Genomic DNA, 26841 nt, shown 5'->3' with positions numbered 1-26841 from the left:
GATTTCCACTGCTCTACTCACACCGCCATCCTGGCTCCGCCCCTGGAAGGCCCTCTTTATACTTGCCTTCTCATGGCCCTTACCCTACTGCGTCCTAATGGCCTCCATGTTTATCTCACCTATGATTCCATTCTACATGGTGTGCACACGGGGAAATACATGAACATAAAAATCAAGGAAGATGACTTAAGGAAGAAGCTGTTTAGGATAAAAGGAAACATTTATCAATTAGGAGGTTATTGTTGGTCCTGTATCGGAAGGGGAGAGAAAGAAGATAGAGGATAGCATCTTACACAAGCTATAATTTCTTTGCAAGACCTCCCTTGATCTTCCCACCATCCTAACCCAAAGCAAACTGAGCAAACCCTCATCTGTGGTCCACTGTTGCTTACGTCATACAAGTATTTATCACACAGTATAATTTACTAAACAGAATAAAGTAAATGGTGTCTATTAAAAGTAGACACACTCCTCTTAAAAATTCACATTCAGGAGGAGGGATACAGGCAACACACAAATAACAGATGAACATAGCAGGTTGTTATAAATGCTTTGAGGCAAACTACAGGGAAACTTTTGAACACAGAAATAATATTCTTTGACCATGTTCTATTGCCCTTCTGATAACAGATGCTAGGAGGAAAGACTGGAAGCTGACAGACCAGTCAGGAAATGATTACAAAAGGTAATAGTGGCTCAAACCATGCTGACAGTCGTGGACATAATTAGAAGAGGTTGGATTTTTTTAAAAATATATTTTCTTGGAAGGATAATGGATTTGCTGACGGTTTGGACGAGGATTATAAGAAAAAGTCTTAGTCAAGGATCCTAAAATCCCAGGCGGGGCAGATGGTTGAACAGAGTGTCCAATTACTGAGCAAGGGAAGAATGTGACTGGAAGGATTTAGTAATTAACTGTTTTCTTGTCTACTTTCTGCACTATATATTGCAGACTCCTCCACGACAGAAGCTTTATCTTCTTTCTCTTCACATCCACAGCACCTAGCACAGTGTTTGATCCAAAGGGGGTGCTCATCCTTTTTCTTAATATTGAATGAATGAATGAATGAATGACTTAGAAATACACAATAATACTTTTTCATTCTTGAATTCTCAACACTTTAGGCTCCTTTGAGGGTGTAGATTTTATCACCACTGAATCCCCAGCATCTAAAATCAACCCAGCACAAATGTTGCAGGATAGATTCTTATTCGGTTCTTACTAATGTGTCTGGTCTTTGTATCTGGTTCTGGTTAGTCTGAAGGAATTAAAAGAGTAAATGAATATGGGTTTTTGGTGTACATTTTTATCACTTAATTGATGAAAAGTTGCTTTGGAAAACAAAATCCATATTTCTTATTACCGACTGAAGTCCTGAATACTGGCAAACCTAACAGTTTCTAATATCAAAATTTCTCCTTGAACATTTGGTCCTTACATGTCCTTTTCCCATTTTATGAGAATTTCATTTAGAAAGTCACTAGAATGTCAAGGAATACTTCCAAGCACTGAAAACGTGTTCCTGTGGTTTAAAAGAACAGATAACTGGCTCTGCATTTAAATCTTATTAAGATGCTAAACAAATTATTTATTGAACTGATTCTAATTTTCTATAGTTTAAAAATCACTTTTAAACATCCATCTTTGTCCTGGACAGTTGCCAAAACTAGCTAATGCATCTCATCTGGGGAACAAGCTGCCACTTCTTTCTTCAGATCCCCTTTCAACCCCAGCGATTGGTTCCCACATGGTGAGGAGCTAAAAGTCAGACCTGTCCTTGAATCAGCCTTTTATCATGGGGCAGATTTTCAAAATGGCCCGTTTCAGAGCACCACAATCTGTGTAAATGTTTTGGAACTGAGGTTTACTTTCTTTGAGAGACTAATAATGCATTTAAATGCCCTGAGGTTAAAAGAAATCAACTTTAAATCCAGTGCTTCACAAACCCACATGACTACAGAATGCTTTTATAATGGGTCATCATTAACAGGTTGTGGGAACAGGGGGTTAGAAGGTCCAGCTCTGTGAGTGCTCTCCTAGAAGCAGGCTGAGCTAGACAGAAGGCCCTCTTTTCTCATAAGTTCAAATTCTCTGGACTCCTTCCCTTCAGGAACTCTTCCCTGGAGAAAATGAAAACTCTAGGCTAGGCGCTGGGGCCTGCCAGAATGGGACAGCAGGATAGTAGGAAAAATGGTTGATTTGAAATATACACCAAACTTTTGTCTTGGCTCTGTCACTTGCCACTTATGTGATTTTTTAGTAGTTCTTTTATATTATCTGACTCAGCTTTCACATTTAAAAACTAGGAATGATAAGATATACCCTACTCTGGGAAGGGAGGGATAAGGGGGAAAACGGGGCATTACGATTAGCAGACATAATGTAGCAGAGGGGGGAACACAGGAAAGGCAGTATATACAGAGAAGACAAGTAGTGATTCTACAGCATCTTACTACACTGATGGACAGTGACTGTAATGGGGTATGTGGGGGGGGACTTGATAATAGGGGGAGTCTAGTAACTATAATGTTGTTCAAGTAATTGTAATTGTGCATTAACGATACCAAAATAAAAAAAATACCCTACTCATCACACAAGATTGCTAAGAGAATTAAGTTTACAGAATTACATAAGAGAAATGTAATAAAGTGCTACAGAGTATACAAATATAAAGCATAATTGTAAAATTCCCAGAGGGTTTCTCTTTATCAACACTGTTCAATAGAGATATAATGTGAGCCACATATGTAACTTTAATTTCCAAGTATCTACATTTGATAGGTAAAAAGAGGTGAAATTCATTCTAACAATAAATGTCATTTAACCCAACATATCCAAAATATTAATATAAGCTAAGCAATATAGTCAGTTTAAAAATAATGAGATATTTTACATTCTGATTTGTTTGTAGCAGGTCTTTGATATCCACTGTGAGTTTTATACCTACAGTACATCTCAGTTCAGACTAGCACATTTCAAGTGCTCAATAGTACATTTTGCAAGTGTGACTAATAGCACAACTCTATACAAAATCTTTACAGACAGCCAGTGCACGTATTCTAGCAGATATTAAAAAGCACCACCATGAATATATTCACCACTCCTAACTGATAGTCAATTTTAACTTCTCCTACCTCCCCAGTTAGTCCTGACACAGGGCTGGAAATCACATAGTTTCCAGTTTCTTGGTAATTTAAAAAAGTATCCCTACCCATGAATATTTTCACCACTCTTAACAGATAGTCAATTTTAATCACTCCTATCTCCCCAGTTAGTCCTACCACAGGCCTGGAAAACTGGAGTCTGGGTAGGGAGGCAGGTGTGTTAAATAGAAAAATAGATATGAGCAGGGCCCAGCACAGCCCATGTCTTCATTGTGTCAATGAGATCATGCCATTGTAAGATTTACCTTAGCCTGCTACAGCGAAGGCCCAGCTTGTTCTTTAACTTAACTTATGTGCTGTTTTATTCCTCCTCCTCCAGCCCCTAATCAAGTAATTTGCAACCTGGGCAGGAGACAAGCATTATGATTAATTTTCCAGAGAAGCCCAGATATAAACATCATAGTAAAAATAGGAAAGATTCCATCTGAAAGCTAAGATTGCATTTTAAAACCCAGGAAGTTAAGAAGTAAGATTCTTCACGTATTCTTTAACAAAGAGAAAATAACTCAGCTCACCATGGGGGCAGGGCAGGCTGTCTTGATTGATGTGCTTCCAGAGGGAAGCTGCTATCCTGGGAAGGAACCGGATAAGTAAATTTCTTGTCTTAAGTTAATTTTGCAGAATTACCTGGAGGACTGGTAATAGAAGAGACGAGACGTAATGTCTCTCATCAAAGATAAAACATCTTGGGACCACTTGACAAGTCCACACCCCTAGCCCTTTGTCACATTCCTGAAAAATCCTTGAGAGGGGGAACCCCCAATCTTCCAGCACTCCTCTTGGGTAGCGTACACTCCCCTTTCTCTGAGTGTGCACCTTTTTGCCTTAAATAAAACTTTCTCTCAATCTTTCAGGGCACGCCTCCTCTCTGAAGTCGCCCACACTTTTCCTCTTTAACTTTGTGTGGCAGGGACAAGAAACCAGGAAAATAAACAATGTCCCCCCAAACAGGTATATGGTTAATTTCAACTTGCTTTTGTTACTACCTCTTCCCATACCAATAGCTGCTATTTCCCATCTCACCAGGCTCACGGAGGAAGAGCACTATTTTATGGGCTTGAACCTCTGCCATGGTGCCCTTTCGGGCCAGATGCAATTACTGGCTCTTTCTTTCATTGGCTACTTGTGAGGGCTCCCTGAAGATCCCCCACCAGGAACCTCCACCTGTAGTCTCCATGACCTACTCAGTGCCCCCCCTCAAGTAGCTGCTACAACTCCAATCGCAGTCCTGGGGATCCAGCATTCCTCCCCTCTGTTGGGGTCACAAGGGTCCTCCAGGCAGTGAAACTGGACAGTTGATCCCAGGTTAGTTCCTTTCCATGGTGGAAATGCAGTTTGCTCTCCAGGCTGCCCTTAGAGCAATGCAGTCACGGTTTAAGACATGAAGACTTTCTAAGCCTGACTCATTAATACTTAAGTTCACCAAACTCCAACTGTGTGAACCATTCTAAGTGATCTCCTTAAATTCTTTCCATTGGCTTAAGACAAGATAAAAGAACACTTTCCCCTGGGAGGATATAGAACAGCAAGAAAGCATAAAAGTACCACTTTTCAAAAGAGTCACATTGCTGCTTCATACCAGCTTAGACTTGGATAGTGGGATAAGATTGAACAGAACTTGGGTTGCAATCTAGTTTTATGGCACGAAGAGGCAGTCAAGCACTCGGCTTTAGGAATGGCTCTTGGCACCTATTGAATTGCTCTTGGTCTTTGGTGATTCGGGTGGAAAGTGAGATATACCGGTATCTATGTATTAAAATTCTTTATAGTCATGCAAGGATAACAGAGCACCTAAACAAATTTCTAGTGTAGAGAGCTCCACCCCATGATCTTATTTTAAACCACTGAAATACATAAACCTTTCATTTTACAACCAAGGGAAGAGGAGGAATCTGAGTAGGGGGCCATGTTGGAGGAAGAGTAAATAAGGATAATGAGAAGTATGGAATACTTTCCATCCCATTCTAATCCCTTGTGCTCCCATCCTTCTTCCCTGGTATGTACAAGGGTGTGGACCAACACATGGGTGAGATATTCTGTTAAATCTGGTCACAAACAATGCACATCTGGAACCAAGTTGACAAATCTTACTACAGAGTGGAAGAAAAGACAACTTTCTCACCTCTGCTTAGGACCTAGGACCACTCTGCCGTTCCAAGAACTGGTGGCCTCAAAACTGAGAGATGGCACCCCAGACATAGACACTGTTATTCTCACATGGGCATGAAAAGCAGTGGCAATGGGTCAAGGAGCCCACACCAAATCTGAATTAAAGAGAAAGATTAAGTAGCTCCTGCCTGCTGACTACATGCTAAGGAATAAGTAAATCCTACATGCTAAGGTAGGAAGCTGAGTGGTGTGGACTAAGTTAGGAAACTTTGGGTTGTTAATATTAACATGACTACATGTGAATCCAAAACTGGAAAGGGTAGGGACATTTAGGGTATGTAGGATTTTATAGTTTGCCATTAATAATAATATTAATGCAAGTAACTAAAGAATAGGTAGAGTGTTAAGCAAGTTAGATAAAAGACAAATTATAAAACTATCACTTTTAGGCATAAAATTTCGCCAAGCCTTTATCTCACTGAAGTGACCATGTAAGATTTCTTTCTTATTTTAAATGACTTATAACATAGAAAAACTTTTCTAGATACAGGATTGCATTTTTCAGTTTTTCTCCAGATATTCAACACAACACAGCAGAGCTCTGTTCTGAATCATTATGGGCAGGGATCACTAGACTCAGACACACATACATTACCCATGTATTCTAACCTTGCCTTTGATAACATTTAGATCATCTGCCTACCACCCAGGAACTGAAGGACTTGGCAGAGAACAGAGAATGCATAGGGCACTAAACACCCTATGTGTTTGAGGAATAGGGAGAAAGAACATGAAAAAAGAAGAAAATGTAGAAAGAAAGAAAGAGGAGGGACTGGCACATTTTCAGCATTAATAAACATTTTGAATAGACTACCTTTTTCTTTTTTTCTATTCAAGTATCATTGATATACAATCTTATGAAGGTTTCACGTGAACAACACTGTGGTTTCAATATTCACCCATATTATCAAGTCCTCTCCCCTCCATTGCGGTCACTGCCTATCTGTGTAGTAAAATGCTATAGACAGACTACCTTTCTCTTAACGATTATTAAATATACCTAAAACTGTAACTGTTCACCTCTTGTTTCTTTTGTATTGTGTATTTCTCTGTATCTCTGAATCCCCAAACAAAAAAATGTGCATAATGTCTTAAATCCTTCTGAGCTCATGTCCTTCTTTTCATGTTGAATATCCTATTAGCACACAAATAAGTAATAATGAGACCAACAATTACATTTATTGAGCACTTACTATTAGCAGTACTATTCTAACAGTGTGCCATTTTTTAAGTCACGAATTCTTTTTCAAACCTCTGAGGCAGGTAGCATGAAATCCATTTTATAGATGAGAACACTGAGGCACAGAGTGAGTGGTTAAGTACCTTACCCAAAGTCACATGGTTGACACACTTTCATTGACTATAAGCATTTCATTGCATTCCATTTGATTATAAAAGCAATGTTATGAAGTAGGTATTATTACATAAATGTCACAGGAAACTGGGGTTTATGGAAGTCTGCCTCCAAAATCTTTGTTATTTGCATAATACAATGCTTCCTCTCATCTATGGGTAAAAACACAAGCTTTTTTGTTAGACTGAAATTTGGGGGCTCTCCCACTTAATTTAGTATTATTTTCTCTTGTATTTTTATGGTGTTTTTAGTGGGCTGGCCAAATGATGACACTATGCAGGCTTAGGTTACACATTTTGTGATGTGCCTGTTGCAGTACAATGAGCCAAGGTAAATGGGTTTGTAAGAACAACTAAATTATCAATCAGTTTGTGACATCCAACTAGCATAGTTCTGACAGCATCATTGGCTGCAATAAATTTTATATGATATCCAGTCTATGGATACATAGACAGTTTCTAATCTTTAGGTAATGTTTCCAGCTATGCTTTGAGAATCAATACCTGAGACATTGTTTAGAGCAACTGATTTCACATTTTAGTTCTCCTATTTTTAACATTTTCTTCTGAGTAAACAAGTGTTTGTCTATGAACACGGACATTTTGGCCATAGCGCTAATAAGAGGTATTTCCCCCAGTCCTGCAGGAGGCTGCTCTTGCTGCTTCTAGTGCATCAGCTGAAGAAATCAACCACTCAGACTTGACACAAACATATTCACTTTTCTAAGCTGGTCGCTTTTTTCTAGGTAACTAAAGATGACATTTTGCAGCTCAGTGTTAAAGATCAAAACAAGAAAGTGAAATCCCTGCTCAGATATTGCTTTATGTAAAATTGTAAGGCTACAGATTCACCAACAATGTCCTGTGTTTTAGTCAAAGGCCAAAAATGAAATAATATATTCAGCAAAAAAGGAAAGAAAAGCCAACTATGAAAGTTTTCTAAGAGGTTATAGATAACTTGAAAGTTTAGCAAGTGCCTCTTTCCAGCATTATTGTTTGAGAACGATGCTAGTGAGGGCCAATGGGCTGTGTGCACTTCAGTTAACTCCCATGGTAATTGCTGGCAGATGTATCATAGGATTTCTAGACCAAATTTCAAAGCAGAAATATTTAGTTCAGTTCTGTGGATAACAATGAACTTGTGCAGCAACCATACTTGTAGATACTGGTTTGTAATGGTGAGAGGTGAAAAGGTCCATTAAACCACAGCAGAGACCACAGCTACCTCTATACCAGGCCTTTGTCTTTAAGAAGTCCTATTTCTGGTGAATGGTGCTTCTATTCTCCCATCAGTGTGCTCTAATCTTCACTCACCTTTGAACCCTTCTGCCCCTCCCTACACATTCACCATACAAGTCTTACCCAGTCTCTTTCTGTCACTCTCGTTCCCGCTCCCTGCTCCAAGATTAGGATTTCATTATATTTTTTAATAGACTTTCCTTTTTGCAGTTTTTAAAAAGGTAGCTGGATTACAGTCCTAATATTCACGATTGAACAAATATCTCTAGCTATTTTTCTGGCTTTCTAACAAAACTATAACAATCATAAAATATTTTAAGGAGGAAAATCTATCTCTATCTTTCTGTCCAAACATCTCAGCACTCATACAAGACCTCTACCAATTCTAATGTATATTCACAACTGTATATCTATATAATTAGCTCATACACATCCAACTATTTTTCTACATTTTGACTAGATATTTTTATACAAAATGGTATGTAATATAAAAATTATATTAGGCATTGCCATGTATGACTGCATGGTATTTATAATTTTCATTTTTAATGGTAGTATGCTATTCATAAGGTTAAGGTATCCTTTTTTATTTAACCTGCTTTCTTATTATTGGATAATTAAATTGTTTTAAGTTTTTGTTACTAAAAATAACAGACCATAATTTTTCATGACTCTTTTTTCAATAGTAGTAGGTCAGAGGACAGGATTTGTCATATAAATTGCCAAACTGCATGTCAGACTGCTGCATCAATGTATGCATTTCAAATGTGTGAGTACATGAGCTATATTAAAAAAATCAAAAGCATGACATATTTACAATGAAATTTTTAAATTGTATATACTCCTTATAAATTCCTCATACATGTTTGTTATTTAACCATTGAAATCCTGTATTTTAGTCTAATGAATTTTATTGATGTTTTGTGTAATGCAGAACCAAAACCTTTATAATTTTACATAAATTCACATGGTATTGCTTTTTGTTTCTTGCAAGTTTAAAAGTTTTGTGACTGGATCACTTGATCTTTGTTTTATTTTACTTTATTGCTTAAAATGCTGCCTCACCAGGGATCTAATAACTACTCAAAATTATTTTCTACTAATTACTCCATGATTTCATTTTACTTTATACTTAACTCCTTAATCCATTTGTAGCTTTTTTGAGGTATCTGTGGTCATATTCCATAAATGCAGAGAATCATATGTGGTTTTTTTTCCTGAACAAAAGTGTACAGAACCAACCCTAAGAGAACTACATTTAGTAGGCCTAAGATTTTAAAAATTCTATGTATGTACACATAATAAATATGAATGTAATAATGAATATACTTAATATAAGTATTATTTATTAGAATAAATTAAATATAATCATATAAATATCATTAACATAATCACTATTTATTATAATATATTACCCAATTTAGAAAAGTTGCAAGTTGAGGAGCAGTAAATAAATACTAAATAGAGAATATAGTAAGTTTTGGCTCGTTTTCCCCTCAAAATTGGTGGTTTGTAATTTCTTAATGAATATATAACATAACCCTTCTATTCCCCATTGCTTTTGGTTATTGCTCGTCCAGATACAAATATTTCCCATATAAAAAGGTTATAATTCTTTCTATCTGGAATGTCAGTTTAGTTCCATTCATCTCTCTTATGCATGCACCACCCCAAGTTCCTGAGATGCATAGACCTCAGATGCAAATGTCCAAAGGTCACCTCTGTGTTGCTGAGGTATGTTATGTTGCAATAACCAACAATTGGAGTGTTAGCAATACTGTCTCCAAATATAGAAGGAGCAAGGATGAAACTGCAGAAAGCATCTAAACTGAGAAAGACGTTTGTTGAAACAGTGCTGCTTGTTTCTTTATCCCTTAACCTTTTCAGACCTTGCACAGTGCCCATTCACAGCTGTCCTCTCCTTAATCCATAGACCCCGGCTCTTGGGCAGAATTCAGCCTAGAGCAGGGTGTCAAGAGAGGCCTCTCACCTGAAGAACCCAGAGTCCTGGCCACCTTTCCTATAGTGGCACACAATGAGATTTCTAAAGGCACATGTCTCCCAGATACAGAACCTATTTCCTAGTCTTTTTTGCAGTTTTGTGTGGCCCTATGACGAAGTTCTCACCAGTGGAATATGAACACAAGTGATACTGGCAATCTCTGCATCCATGCTGGGAAAAGAAATCATTCGTCCTCTTCCTCTCCTTCCCATCTCATAAACTAGACCACGCAAACGACAGTGAGCCAGCTTCAACCATGCAGATGAGCACGGTATCATAGGAGACAGTACAGCAGCATGGGTGAGGCAATCTGGGCTCTTGGATGATCTCTAACCAATATCTAACCCAGATGTCTCCTGGCATCCAGGAAATCATATTTTGCAGTCTTTTTGTTAGAAAAGCTCACTTAAGTACAAACTAATATACCCCCACTGTGTACCCTTACCTGCCCTTAGCCCTCCCCCCATGATTCTGAAATCTGGCCATTTTTTCTTTTATATAGTCTCTCTATCTCTCCCCCACCCCACCACCTTCCCTCTGCCCCACTCACACACACACACACACACACACACACACACACACACACACACACACACACACAGGAGAAATATGACCTAACACATACCACTGACTGGTATTACTCTCAGTGACCTAGTCATGCTCCCATCCATCATGCTGATGATGCCATTCTCAGTCCTTCAAAGATGATTTATAATTTAATAGGGCTGATGACCCAAAGAACTCTAAGATCCTCACCTACTCTTCTAGAGTGACTGCTTTCAATGATTTTCAAGGTAATTTCTATTTTCTATCTCTCAACAAAGTTAAATATTTGTACTTTCCTACATAAATAAGAAAATATTTCTGGATATCCTTTCTGTTTGCCTGATCTATACATTGACCTCGCTGGAGCAATAGCATACCCAGTCATTTCTTTGCCCCACTACTAGTTTTCCTACTGAAATTTTCTTCCACATCATGGTGAATTTATTTTCCTCACATCAATGTCTGATTGTGTCAAACTTTTTAATAGCACTGACTTTACCTGTTACTTAAGTTCATCTATGAGTGAGGCCTATGTTTCCAACATTTCATTCCCCGCTCCCTTCTAGTAGCATGGGTCACCTTTGCCACACTGTTCTCCATACTCACAATGTCTGGCCACAATCCAAACCTCTGTCTGCATATCTTTCAGGTATAGCCCAGTGTTCCTGCCTTGTCCATGATACTTTCTCTGAGGCCCTCAACTGAAAATAACCTATCTCCCTTTTTCATAGAGTTTTTATTTCAGACATTCATCATATTTTTTTCTCTCTCATATTTGTGAAATAACCTCCTAAGACAGGATGCATGAGAAATAAGCTATATGAATGATGAATGCCTTTATTATACTCTTCAACTTGATTAAGAGTTTATAGGCATAGAGTGCCAACACTGAAATATTTTTTCTCATAAATTTGAATAAATTGCTCCGTTAATTTCTGTATCCAGTATTGTTGATGAGAACCATATTACTCTGATTAATGTTCTGCGGAAGTAGTGATTTGTTTTAGTCTGGAAAATTTTAGGAGCTTCTCTTAACTTTCAGAAGTCTGATAAATAATGAGAATATGCCTAGGTATGTGTACCTTTTTTCAATTTATTTTGCCCGACACAGTGGCAGTCTCACAGGAAGCTCATTAATAGCATACCTTCTTATACAGATTCTCAGGACACAGAAATTTTTTTAAGTCTGTGTAGAAGCCACACTACTATGGAGTCATTGGAGAATGTACTCTAATATCACAGTCAAACAGCTTCTTAATTCTGTAGCCAAAATCAGAAGGACCTACTCAGCAGTACTTCCCTGGGACAGCCAATTCCACTAGCGTCCTAGAGCCCAAGTCTACCTTATTGGTGACTTTTATCATTACAAAGTTATAGGTGATGTAAATCACTCCATGTCCTCCAGAGCAGAGGAAGAGATACGAAGAAGACATAAATAAGTAACATTAAGGATTTTTCTTTGCCTAGAAAGAAATATCAAAAATTGAGAAGTGTTCCTTCCTAATAGTCCTGAAGTAGATGGTAGGCATTTGAAGAAGAGCATCATAATATATTAACTCTGGGAAAGTCTTCCAGAGTTGTTTTTAATAAAGTGTCTCACTTCCATTTTCTTTACACTATATTTATGGTATGTAGACTAATTCAGTCTGATATTTTCTCATACATCCCTTGTCTATTTTGTTGCTCCATAGTCTTGCAAATTTCATTGATTTAAATTACTCCTCTCTAACTGGATTTTTTTCCAACCATCATAGTCTAAATCTTATATTTGTCTTGTTCTAGTATTTTCTCTTTTAAAGCATCATGTTCTTTGTTAATACATTATGCTTTTTAAAACATTTGAGCACTAATTTTCACCTCCAGTAATATAGCTCAGAACCTGCCCCACATACCTAAAGCATTAAACTTATGATCATTCCCCATGACTAGGTTTTCTGCCAGTGTTTCCTGTCTTAAGAGAGTGGCTGTCAGATTCGTTTCAATCTAGTTATCTCTTATTCATCTCTTGGAATGTCACTCTCTTAGGGACACCTTTCCTACTTCGGTGTCATGGCCTATTTCACCATCAGTGTACTTCTTAGAACATCAGTTGCTTGTTTATCTGTATGATGATTTGATCAGTAGTCTCTCCTACTAGACTTATGGGCAGGAATTGCATCTATTCTTGTTCAGCATGTATAGTGCCCACAGCACACTATGCACTCACTAGATTCCTGTGGAATGAATGAAAGAATGCTTGTATGAATGCATGGATATACCACCTCATTTCTGTAAAACCTAAGGGACCAGGAGTATTAGTGTGTCAAGGAAAACTGCATTTTATCAAGAGTACTTAATGATTTCTTTAGAATTTAAGTTTAAACTGCCCTTTCCAGGAATCTGTATTTGAGTGCTAAATGACTTAGAAGTGGTTAGTTATAATTGCTTTTATCTGTAACAAGATTCAGTTTTGGAAATTAGCTGCCTTTAACCCCCCAGTGCCAACCTATATAATTATCTCCTACCTGTTTTCAGAGGCAGAATATATGCTACTAAAAGGAAGAAACAATAGTAACTAATGTCTATTCTGTTGAATGCTGAAAAGTGGTAGGGAGAAAAAAAAATGAAACAGCCCAAGGAAAGTTAGCAGGGCAAGTGTTATTGTGATTAAGTTGGTTAGTTAATTAGTTTTTATACTGGGTGCTCAGGGAAGACCCATTACAGAGATGTCATTTGTACAGAAGGAAGTAAGCAAGAAGCAATGTCAACATCTGGTTTAAAAGTATTTCAGGCAGATAAAAATATAACAAGTGCACAGAACACAAAACAAGTGCACAGAACACACAGTAAAAGCAAGGTTGGCATGGTTGAGGAATACCAATGAGACCCGTGTGGCTGAAGCAAAGTGATTAAACGTAAAAATAGTAGATGAGTTTAGAGCAGTGGTCAGACTTCACGCCACATGGGCCCTTTGGTAAGAATTTGGAATTTTACTCTGAACGAAATGGGAAACCACTGAACACCATACCATTGGTGTGAAGGCCAGGCAGGCACTATTTGGCCGTGAAGATGTAACACTGCATTCTTAAGGAGCAGACAGTCCAATATTGGAGACAGGCATGTTGTCAAAACATTGTCGCATATGACGAATCTGGTTAAGGCTATTTCCAGGGAGCAATTCAGAAGGTCACTGACCTGTCAGAGTAAATGATATCTAAACTGTGGAAGAAGCAAAGATGTGGAATCAATCTAATATTCCTTTTTCACTCTCACACCTCTAATTGTTAGTGGGCCCCAATAATCAGTCTAAGACCCTTTGGATTCTTGGTCAATCTCAGGACACCCAAAGCTTATGTTAGGGACCTAAGAAGACTGGAATAGATTGGTGCTACAGTGCTGGAACCTAGTTCTCCATGTCTTCTCCTAGTTACATCATTCCTATTTCCTGACTTTCTGCCATTTTGGAGAAATCCATTTTATTGGGCTACAGTTTCTCTGATTAGCATTTCACTTCCCTCCTTATACTTGTCTTCCCCTTCATCCAGGAGAAGTCTTTCATTGGGGCTGTCTATTAGTCAGTATTCAATCAGGGAAACAGAAACGGCTGAGTTATTTTGGGCAGAGAGGAATTTAATACAGGGGTTCATTTATAAAATATTTAGAAGGGCTGAGAAATACAAGAAGAAAGTGAGTGATACCCAGATGTCTGTAACTGCAGGGAGCCTCTGCTTTCACTACAGATTGCAGGAGCTGGCATGCCAAATAACACTCAGGATACTGCTGTGGCTCAGAAGACCCCGAGTCCATATACGTGTCAATGCCAATACCAGTAGTAGAATTAGCATCAATCTTCCTCAGGCCTTCTGATGCCATGCAACAGCTTACTACCACATGGCAATACAGTTGTCAGATAAAGTGACCAACTCATCCACATATGACAAATACTTCTCAGGTTTTGGCATCCCTGGAAACCTTCAGTCTCAGGCAAACTGTGACTATTGATACCTAACTGGCAAGAGAATCTAGGAAATGTAGTTTTCAGGCTTCCATTCCAGGAAGAACAAAGGGGAGTAAAGTAAAGTTGCTCTGAGGCTGACTGCCAGCAGGCAGTTGTCTGACATAGTCCCTTTAAAGAAAATAGAGATGACTCAGAACCAATATGTCATCCTACTTAGATGCAAGCAAAACCCATTATTTCAAACTCCTGTTGCTGTGCTACTGGTGGACATGATGGTAGAAAATATTCACACTGAGGTACTGTGATGATGTAAGTCTGATCATGAGTAGGTCAAATTCTAAGTGTAGGATTTTTGTAAGGTCATGTGAGATTGTTTTAAGTTTCACAGCACATTGCTTACACAGAGTAACTACCCAATACAGGGAATTGTTGCTACTACTGCCAACAGCAAATATGGTAACTGAGACCAGTTATATTTACTATTCTAATGAGCAAAAACAGCCTGTAAAACATAATGAAATGAAGGCCAAGTGGAAAAATAAAAAGGAAAACAAACTCCCTGACATCTCCAATGTCAAAGGGTAGAGAATATATTTTGGGACTATGTCTATTCATCCTCCCAAAATGTAGTTCTAGATTTTTCTAGCCTCTCTTAGGACAAAGTAAACCCATCTTCCCGGGGTACTGGTGTGTACGGGCTTGGCTTATTCTAAAAGCCAAGAAATGCCTCACTCTTAATCCTCTATGCAAAAAAGGCAGGGACACTCTACTGTCAAAACACTCATAAACAAATGGTATCATTTTAAACATTAAGGAATTTTATACCAGTTCTTGGTACCAACAGGAATTCACTGCATGTCCACTGGGAGATTCTCTCTTGCTTGGCTATGATTTTGCTTGCATGGCTTTTAAAATGTCACATAAAATATATTTAGTTTCCCTACTTTCATTTTATGTTATCAAGTAAACACAAGAAATTAGACTGATTGGTATTAAAGCACTTTTCAGACAAGATGGTAGAATGCAGCAATGGCTGTCCCCGCACAGGAGAGCAGACAGTTCCAGGCCTCTTTTGTCTTCCATACAAAACTGTGCAGAGAAGGCCTCTCAGACAGCAATGCCACTGACTCTCAGGATGGACCGCAGGGCTCATCCCTTAACCAGAGCCTTCATCATGTATTTTTGGTTTACAGTCCCTTATTCTGGCTGCCAGACAGGACACTCACAGCTTTCTAACCTGAACAGACAGAGACTGCATGTTTATCCATCCTGGTGTTGTGACATCTGATGCCTAGCTGTAACCACACCAGGTGAATGGACTCCGGAGTCATTGCTCTAGTGACCTCTCCGAGGGAACAGTCCCCAGGAGGGACACAAGTCCCTCCCATATCCCAGGGGAGGGAGGCTCCAGAGAAGGGCAGCCAAGGCTGCAAGGGAGCTCAGTAAGGAAATTGTCCTGGGTGTACACATAAGATTTGAGATTATAGAAAGAACTTAAGGGTTGCTAATGAACCATTCACTTCTCAGAAAAGACAATAACAGGTTGCTCACTTTCTCTTTAAGACATGTTACAATTGCTCTCCATACGCTTATGTGGAATGTATATCTACAGGTTTCTCTTCAACTCTTTCATATGAATGTTCTGTTTAACTCCCCTTGTTCACTCATTCCAATTATTCATCCATTCATTGATTCCCTCATTGGTCTTAAAGTGTGGACTGTGTCAGGCACTATGCTGGGAACTAGATATGTAAGAAAGAATTGAATATATTTCTTAAGAGGTTCTCTGTTTTCTCTCTCTAGTGGTGGCAGACAATAGCCAGAATGTTATTAGTATGCATTTGACAAGCTTGTATACAACTCTGATATATAAAAAAGTCTTTATGAGGAAAACTTCCACTTTCCTGACACCCAGTCCAAGTGTAAACTAATGCTGGCTCCTTGACCGTCAGAGGCTAATAGATCTGCCTTTTGAGAAAGTGGTAGAATAGAGGGTGGGAAAAGGCACAAATGAGGGAAGGTTGTCAGGCAAGACAAACAGTTACTTCCCAAAGGCCAGACAAAGCCTCAGCTCTTTGTTACGCTGCTGGCGCTGATTTAACTTGTGGTCAACTAAATCACGACCACATCAACCTCCAAAAGTTCTAGAGAAGTTTTTACAAACTATGTCAAAACCATTCTGCCTCCCTCTTGCACTCTCTCAACTGATTTTTTCTAACTCAAATACTGAACTTTATGATTTTTTCCTGTTGAATTTCATCGTATTGGAGTCAATCTCCAAATCTGGTAAAATCATTATGAATTTTGCTTCTGTCATCTATTACTCCAACTACTCCACCCAGCTTTAGGTCATGGGAAAATTTCACAAACATCCTCTCTTTCTGTATGCCTCTCTCCAACCCATCTACCACATGGCAACCAGTGATCTTTCTAAAATCAATATCTGATCTTATTCTCCACTCACACACAATTTAAACATGGCTTGCCATCAGGACAAGTAGCCTAGCATGGAACTCAGGGACTCTCACAATTTGCCCCTTGTTTGTTTCCTCTTCAGCTCCTACCAGACATCCTCCCTGAGCTCCAAATGTACTGAACTATTCATAAGTCCTGACGACTCCATGAACACCCACTGCCAAGCGGCCTAGCTCTGCAATTCATTTTAGGATGCACTTCTCTCTTCAGTCTCCCTGGATAATCACTCTTCATCCTTCAAGCTCAGCCACACTGTAGCTCCTCTGGGAAGCCTTCCCTGGACAAACCCACACGCACAACCTCTCAACCTGGGTTGGTTTTCCAATCTCTGTGCTTCCATGACAATTTACATATATGTCCTAATACTCCACTTCTCAGATCAGTTAAAACTCAGAGCTGGTCAAAGTCTAATGTTCATACAAATCGCTTAGGAATCTTGTAAAATCCAGACTCTGATTAACTTGGCCTGGGATGGTGAGACCTAAATATGCATTTCCTGTAAGTTCCCAGGTCATGATGATAATGCTGGTCATGGACCACACTTTGAGTAAGAAGAGTATTATTCTTAAATATTTCATTTTCAACTGTGAACTCCTTAACATTAGACCCTATCACTTCCTCAGCTCTGAATTTCTAGAACCCAACACACTTAATGTACAAAAAACTATTTTAGATGAATTGACCCTGTGTCGTATCTAGCATTCGTTTTTTAAAAATGTTGAACAGGGCTACCAGAAACTACTTCCTGTGTTGGCATCAATACAATTCCATACTTCATTCAAAGTAAACCTTGGCTTTTTTATTTTTAATTCACAAAGTTTAAAAACAAATTGTTGAAAGAAGAGCGCTAGATAGCATCTTCTGCTTTTAGCTGGGGTACAGTAAAGGAGCTAAAAGTAAGTTGGCTACAAGTAACTGTATTTTATGATACTTGCATTAGCCTTTAATCAAACCACTCTCACATACTTATTTTCTTTAATGTTAATTCACAATGTCCTGTGAAACAAGGAGTATATATTCAATGGGCACTCACATGCTCCAGAACCTAACTTACTGGATTTAATTCCTGACTCTGCGACTGCCCTGCTCTGTGATCTCAGGAAAAATAACATCTCTGGGCTTCTGTTTCCATCTCTAAAATGAGGATAATAACAGCTGCTGCCTCATAGGGGTGCTTTGAGAATAAAGATGGTAATGTACATAAGATGCTTAGACCAGTGCCTACATGTGTTAAGCATGATATAACTATGAGTCATTAATTATGCACTCAAAATATCTGAGTGCCTGCTCTATGCCATGCACTCTGGTCTGAGCATCGATTACAGTAATACACAATATAAAATTCACATCTATTCTCAAGGAGCATGAAGCTTTGGAAAAACAGACAAACTATGGAAACAAAAAATACTTACAAATGAAATATGTGCTGTAAAGAAGCCAAACAGGGCTATTAAAGGCAGAAGAGGCATGGGGAACTAGGTTAAATAAGGTGGTCAGAATCAGACAAGGACGGGACCTCAAGGTGATGCCTGAGCGTGAGAAGCCAGCCAGGGGTGCACTGAAATAACAGCATGCCAGGCAACAGGAACAGCCTCTGCCAAGAGCTGAGGTAGGAAATGTATAATTATAGTTATCTTACAGAGGATGAACTTGAGGCTATGTGAGGTTATGTTATTTGCAAATTGTTAAGTTCTAAGTCCCATCAAAGTCAAGATCACAGCCCAATTAATAAGGCTTAATATCCTGAGTAATATGGCTCTCATAACTTTACTGCACCATGTGTGGATCCATACAGAAGGGAAAATAAGACAAACGGCCAATCACTTGTTCATGAAATAAGCTCAGTGACTGCCCAGTCTCAGAGGGCCATAAATTTAAACTGGTCTCATCATTTATGCAACAGTCTGGATAGAAGATGATGTGAAAGCACAGGTCTTCTTTAAAAAACTGTCCAGGAAAAAAATGGAAGCATTTCAAGTTTTTATTTCATTGTTACTTTCAGTGTTTTAGTCAGCATTCACTAGGTTTCACTGAAATAACAAACTGCTCCAAAATGACAGTCTTTATCAAGGCAAAATTTTATTTCTTGCCTTACATTTTGGTGATGCTTCGGTAGCAGCTCTGTTCACCCCATGGTCTAAGCTGAATGAAGGCTGAACTATCAATGGTTCTCAGATGTTCCGCAAGGAGTTTCACATCACTTCCACTTACACAAGGAAATGTAGCTTGGCCAGACAAGTTTCATGGCCAAGTTCAACATCAATGAGGTAGAAATTGGTGGGGATAAAAAATATCCCAGAGAGGTACAATAAATATGTGGAACAATAGTATGATCTGCTACATGCACTAAACAAAGACATTCAAAATTCACACGTGGATTTAGGATAATTCAATGGCTACTGAAATATCAAGATTTGTGTGTTTACCAGTATTTGAGAGCAGTTTCTTTAAATCTGATCCATATACTTTTCCAGCAATTATTGAGTGTTGCTATGGCCAAGACTCTGTATCTATTTCCTCTTACTCTTAAACCTATATTATTCTACCCTTAACCTCAAAGCCCCTATGTGAAAGTCTTATATGTATGTTTTTTCCAACACCATCAAGCAAGTAATTGAATTCTGATACAAACTACCTGGCATTGGTGTCAGTTCTCACAATGTAAAGCTCAGTACCACAAGACTCCCCCACGTCAGATGCCAGTCACGAATCTAGGTGTCACCCATGCTTCTGACCAGTGGTTACAAATCCGAGGTTACCCATGGCCTCCTCCTCGGGTTGAATTCATTTGTTAAAGCAGCTCACAGAACTCAGAAAAACATTTACTCATGTTTGCCAGTTTATTATAAAGAATATTATAAAGGATACAATGAAAAGGGCAAGGTAGAGGGCAAGCAATGGAGGTAGGGGTTGGAGCATCCATGCTTTCTCTGAGAGAACACCACTCCCCCGAGCTCCACGTGTTCACCAACCCAAAGCTCTCCCAATGCTGTTTTTGGGGGTTTTTGTGGAGACTTCATTATGTGGGCATGATTGATAAAATCATTGGCCATTGGCAATTCATTCAACCTCCAGCCCTTCCCTCTACCCTGGAGTTCCGGGGTGGGGGGGAGCAGAGTGGGAGCACGTAAGACTGAAAGTTCCTACCCTCTAATCACGTGGTTAATTCCCCCAGCAATCAACCCCCAAGCCTAAGTGCTTCCCAAGAGTCACCTCATTAACATAAACTCAGGTGCGCTTGAAAGGTGCTTGTTATGAATATCAAGACACTTTTATCATTTTTATCATTTAGGAAATCCTAAGGGTTTTAGGAGCTCTGTGCCAGGAATGGGGACAAAGATCAAATATGTATTTCTTGTTATAAATCACAGTATCACAGAAAGGAAGGGCTGACAGGGGACCAAGCCAAAGAAGGTTTCCTTGCTGTCCACACAAAGAGGAAAGGAAGGAATCACACCACTTATCTTAGTAAAAATATGGAAGAACATACAGTTACATTTGAACTATTTTTAATACCAACATGGATAGCCTTCCCTATTTCTCTCTTTCTGATTTTATTTAGAACCCCTATCCAGTACCCCCATTAGTAGCAGAGCCCTGCTTTCACCATGAGAAAACATAATAGTTCTTAGCCATTTCACATGATCTAAGGGCTAAATATTATAAAATTTACTATAAAACTAGGAATGGTGAAAGCATCAAATATCCAAACAGATGATTCTGAGAAGTTTAAAGTTTGTTAGTAACACTCCACAAATTTATTTTGCATCAGGGTATAGACAAAGAACGGATACCTTTTGTAGGTTGGTGACTTAGAGCCCTAGAGGATAGCAGTGTTGGCTGTGACTCACTCTATGGGACAGACTTGATGAAAAGAAAAAGGAAAGAATCTTCTGGTTTTGTCTTATTTTTCCACTTTCCAATAATGCATTGGTACTAAAGGTTAATTTCTTGAAATTAACCCTTTTGCCAGAGACTCAGAGATCTTGAAATGGAAATTATCTAAAATTCCTGAAGCTCTTCATCAAAAATGATGTAAGTTAAAGTGATATTTAGATGGCCACACTACATGGCAGTAGTTAAAATTGCAAAACACTTTCATATTTGTTAGTGAAATACCATACTCAGTACCTCTTTCTTATTAATGAAGGTTTTGAAATTCACCTGAATTGAGGCTTTGTTTTTCATGGGCAAGTTGGATCAGTGGTATAGTGAGATGGTCTGGAGTTCAACGCGAGAGGTTGGAGCCTCAGGTCTGCTACCAAATTGGGATACAATATGTGGCAAGTCACTTTATTTCCATTTTCTTTTTCTTCATTTAAAAACATTAAATGTGGCAGTAACAACACCTCTGCCTACCTTGTAGGACTGAATTAACAAATAAGGTTATGTGAGAACCTTTTATGTTAACCATGACAATAGGTACCATGTATGAGGTTTATTATGTACCGAAAATTCTACTAGATAGTCTATATCCTTACTTGATTTTCCCCCACACAATGCTATTGGACAGAAAACAAAAGTATTCCTATTTTACAGAGGAAGAAACTGAGACTGTGAAAGAGCACCTTACCTAAGGTCATATGAATGGAGATCTGCAGAACTGGAGTTCAATCCAAGATCACTCTGACTCTAGGACTCAGCTAGTTAGTAAAACATTAGAAGAGGTACACAATAGGCAAGAAATGGAAACAACCTAAGTGTCCATCAGTAGATGAATGGATAAGGAAGATGTAGTACATATACACAATGGAATATTATTCAGCCATAAGAAGAAAACAAATCCTACCATTTGCAACAACATGGATGGAGTTGGAATATATTATGCTCACTGAAATAAGCCAGACAGAGAAAGACAAGTGCCAAATGATTTTCCTCATTTGTGGAGTATAACAACAAAGCAAAACTGAAGGAACAAATCAGCAGAAACTCACAGACTCCAAGAAGGAACTAGCGGTTACCAAAAGGGAGGGGAGGAGGGTGGGGTAGAGGGAGGAAGAAAGGGATTGAGGGGTATTATGATTAGTACACATGGTGTGGGGGTGATCATGGGGAAGACAGTGTAGCACAGAGAAGACAAGCGGTGACTCTGTGGCATCTTACTACACTGATGGACAGTAACTGCAATGGGGTGTGGGCAGGACATAATAATATGGGTGAATGTAGTAAACACATTATTTTTCATGTGAAACCTTCATAAGAGCATATATCAATAATACCTTAATAAAAAAAGAAGAGGCACTAAGAATATAAAAACTCCAAAATTTTACTTTCAAGAAAAAATATATGGAGGATTCTCAAGATGGCAGCGTGAGTAGGGTGGCAGAAATCTCTCCCAAAACCATACATATTTTGAAAATAAAGCAAATACAACTACTCCTAAAAGACCAGAAGATACAGTACAAGAACTAGGCTACATCTACATCGGCAAGAACACAGCATCTCACAGAAAAGGGTAAGGTACAAAGCCATGAACCTGCAGGACCTGAGCACTCCCCCAAGTCCAGCTCACTGGCAGGAGGAAAAGAAAGAGTGGGGAAGGAGTGGAAGCACAGGACTGCTAAATAACCAGCCTTATTAATCTGTACTGGGAGCACAGACACACACTGCATGGTGTACGGGATATTAGAGGAAGTGAAAATCATGATCTGAGACTAAGACTGCAAACAGGTCCCCACAGCCAGTTGCCCTGGGACAAAAGAAAAGCGGGTGCTTTCAAAGTCTTAAAGGGACAAGGGTTCAACAGGTGAACAAAATCGTCTGGGCACACTCAGCCCAGCAGGCAGGAAACATTAAGGAATTCAGGCACCCTAAGCCCCTGGGTGGCAACACAGCTCTGAAGCCCCTCATGGTGAAAAGCAGACTGCCATTCATTCTCCCTCCCCCCAGCACTGGAAGCAAACTGGCTGCCTGGCCATTGCTGTGGAGGAGCTGAGGAGTAGCCCCACCCACAGCAACCACACAGAGACTTCTCCCAGCACGAAACTAACCAGGCCAGATCCAGAGACTGTCTGCCACGCGCAGCTGTCCAGCACAGACAGGGGAGACTGATGCAGAATCCGGAAGGCACAAAGGGGCATTATTCTCATGGCATACATGTGCCACTCACCTGCAAACCCCACCAGTGCCCTAGGCCATCCCAAGAGTTGACCTGCCCATGGCAGCTCAGGGGATTCACCCAGAGGCTGCCCATGGCTCCAATTTTTTGATACAAGCAGAAGAAGCCAGCACAGAATCCGGAAGGCACATAGGGGCTCTGTTCTCACAGCAAACACATGCTGCTTGCCTGCAACTACCACCAGTGCCCTAGGCCATCCTGAGGGCCTCCTTGCCAGTGGTAGCTCAGGGGATTAACCCAGAGGCTGCTTCCTGTGTGCAGTTGCCGAGCAAATGCAGCAGAGATGGGCTCAGAGTTCAGAAAGCAGAAAGGGGCATCATTCTCATGAGAGAACACACGCCACTCGCGTGCAACCCCTGCCAATGCCCTTGGGCATCCCAATAGCCACCCCACCCACAGCAGCTCAGGGGGTCAACCCAGAGGCTGCTCACTGTGTGAGACTGACTGGCACAGGCAGCAGAGATGGGTGAGGCAACCAACAAGCAGGAAGGGACTTTGTTCTCCCAGCTGACATACGCGCCACTCGCCGGCAATCGCTTGTATCACCATGAAAGTGCAAAAGAACCTTGTTAAGTTCAAAATCCATCAAACAGCAGAGAGAGGGCCTGGTGAAACCAAAATCACCAATCTTCCTGCAGAAGAATTCAAAACAAAAGTCATAAGCATGCTGTTGGATCTACAGAGAAATATGCAGGAGCTAAGAGATGAATTCCAGAGGGAGATAACAAATGAAATAAACAATGGAAGGATTTAAGAACAGACTGGATGAGGTGCAAGAGACTGTTAATGGAATAGAAATCAGAGAACAGGAATTCAGAGAAGCTGAGGCAGAGCGAGATAAAAGGATCTCTAGGAATGAAAGAATATTAGGAGAACAGTGTGACCAATTCAAACAGAATAATATTTGCATTATAGGGGTACCAGGACAACAAGAGTGAGAGAAATGGATACAAAGTGTCTTTGAAGAAATAATTGATGAAAACTTCCCCAATCTGGAGAAGAAAATATTTTTTCATACCATGGAATTACACAGATCTCCCCAAAAAAGGGACCCAAGGAGGACAATCTCAAGACATATAATAATTAAAATGGCAAAGAGCAAAGACAAGGATGGAGTGTTAAAAGCAGCGAACAAGAGGAAAAAGATGACTTACAAAGGAAAACCTATCAGGCTATCATCAGACTTCTGAGAAGAAACCGTATAGGCCAGAAGGGAGTGGCATGATATATTTAATGCAATGAAACAGAAGGGCTTTGAACCAAGAATACTGTATCCAGCAAGATTATCATTTACATTTGAAGGAGGGATTAAACAATTTCTAAATAAGCAAAAGTTGAGGTAATTTACCTCCCACAAACCACCTATACAGTGTATTTTAAAGGGACTGCTCTAAATGGAAGGGCTCCGAAGGCTAACTAGATGTCACCAGAGAAAATAAAACCACAGCACAAAAAGCAGACCAACAAAATACTAACTAAATGCAAAATGAAGTCACCTATCCACAAAATCAGTCAACAAAAACACAAAGAGTACAGAATAAAACACCTAACATATAAAGAGAGGAGAAGGAAAAAAAGAAGGGAGAGAAATAAAGTATCATCAGATTGTATTTATAATAGCTTAATAAGTGAGTTAACTTAGATGGATACATAGTAAAGATGCTACCCTTGAACCTTCGGCAACCATGAATGCAAAGCCTGCAATGGCAATAAGTACATATCTATCAATATCATCCTAAATGTAAATGGACTGAATGCACCTATCAAAAGATACAGAGTAATAGAATGGATATTAAAGCAAGATCCATCTATATGCTGCCTACAAGACACTCACCTCAAACCCAAAGACATACACAGACTAAAAGTGAAGGGATGGAAAAAGATATTTCACACAAACAATAGGGAGAAAAAAGCAGGTGTTGCAGTAATAGACAAAATAGACTTCAAAACAAAGTAACAAGAGACAAACAAAGAATGACATTACATAATGATAAAGGGGGCAGTCCAACAAGAGGATATAACCATTATAAATATATATGCATCCAACACAGGAGCACCTACATATGTGAAACAAATACTAACAGAATTAAAGGAGGAAATAGAATGCAATGCATTCATTCTAGGAGACTTCAACACACCACTCACTCCAAAGTACAGATCAACCAGACAGAAAATAACTAAGTATACAGAGGCACTGAACAACACACTAGAACAGATGGATCTAATAGATATCTACAGAACTCTACACCCAAAAGCAGCAGGATACACATTCTTCTCAAGTGCCAATGGAATATTCTCCAGAACAGACCATATAGTAGGCCACAAACAGAGCCTCAGTAAATTAAAAAAGACTGAAATTCTACCAACCAACTTCTCAGATCACAAAGGTATAAAACCAGAAATAAATTGTACAAAGAAAACAAAAAGCCTCACAAACACATGGAGTTGTAACAACATGCTCCTAAATAATCAATGACCAAATTAAAACAGAGATTGAGCAATATATGGAGACAAATGACAACAGCACAATGCCCCAACTTCTGTGGGATGCAGAGAACGCAGTTCTAAGAGGGAAGTATATAGCAGTCCAGGATTGTTTAAAGAAGGAAGAACAATCCCAAATGAATAGTCTAAATTCACAATTACTGAAAGTGAAGAAGGAAAAATAAATGAGGCCCAAAGTCAGTAAAAGGAGGGACATAATAAAGATCAGAGAAGAAATACATAAAATTGAGAAGAATGAGAGAGGTGGAGCCAGGATGGCGGCATGAGTAGAGCAGTGGAAATCTCCTCCCAAAAACACATAGAGCTATGAAAATATAACAAAGAAAAATCTTCCTAAAATAGAGACCAGAGGACACAGGACAACATCCAGACCACATCCACACCTGCAAGAACCCAGCGCCTTGCGAAGGGGGTAAGATACAAGCCCCGGCCCGGCGGGACCCGAGCACCCCTCCCCCCAGCTCCCGGAGGGTGGAAAGAAACCAGAGTGGTTTTTTTTGGCGAGTGCTTTTTGGAAGCCTTAAAGGGACGGGCCCCCGTTGCTAGGGAGGCAGGGTGGCGGGACCGGTGAGCAGGTGCCTGGGACCGGCGCCTGAGGACAAAGAATATTCTGCGTTTCTCCCTGCGGGACCGGCGGGCGGGTGCCTGAGACCGGCGCCTGAGGACGGAGGAAATCGCGCGTTTTTCCCTTTTTTTTCTCTTTTTCGCGAGCACTTTTTGGAAGCCTTAAAGGGACAGGGACTCCGGTGCTAGGGAGGCAGGGCGGCGGGACTGGTGAGCGGGTGCCTGGGACTGGCGCCTGAGAACAAAGAATATCCCACGTTTTTCCCTGCGGGACCAGTGGGCGGGTGCCTGAGACCGGCACCTGAGGACGGAGGAAATAGCGCGTTTTTCCCCTTTTTTTCTCTCTTTTTGGCGAGTGCTTTTTGGAAGCCTTAAAGGACAGGGACCCTGGTGCTAGGGAGGCAGGGCGGCGGGACTGGTGAGCGGGTGCCTGGGACCAGCGCCTGAGAACAAAGAATATCGAGCGTTCTTTCCCTGCGGGACCAGTGGGTAGGTGCTTTTTGGAAGCCTTGAAAGGACAGGGACCCTGGTGCTAGGGAGACAGGGCAGCAGGACCAGTGAGCAGGTGCCTGGGACCGGCACCTGAGGACAAAAAAAAAAAAAATCACGTGTTTTTTCCTTTTTTTTTCTTTCTGTTCCCTCTCTCATTGTTGCTGTTGCTGTTTTGGTTTGGAGAGTGCTTTTTGGAAGTCTTAAAGGGGCAGGACAGATCACTTAGGCCAGACGCATGGAATCTGGGGATCTCTGGGCACTCTAACCCCCTGGGCA

Source organism: Manis javanica, chromosome 2, assembly GCF_040802235.1.
Source record: "Manis javanica isolate MJ-LG chromosome 2, MJ_LKY, whole genome shotgun sequence".
Lineage (NCBI taxonomy): Eukaryota > Metazoa > Chordata > Mammalia > Pholidota > Manidae > Manis > Manis javanica.
Note: the sequence above shows the minus strand (reverse complement) of the source record.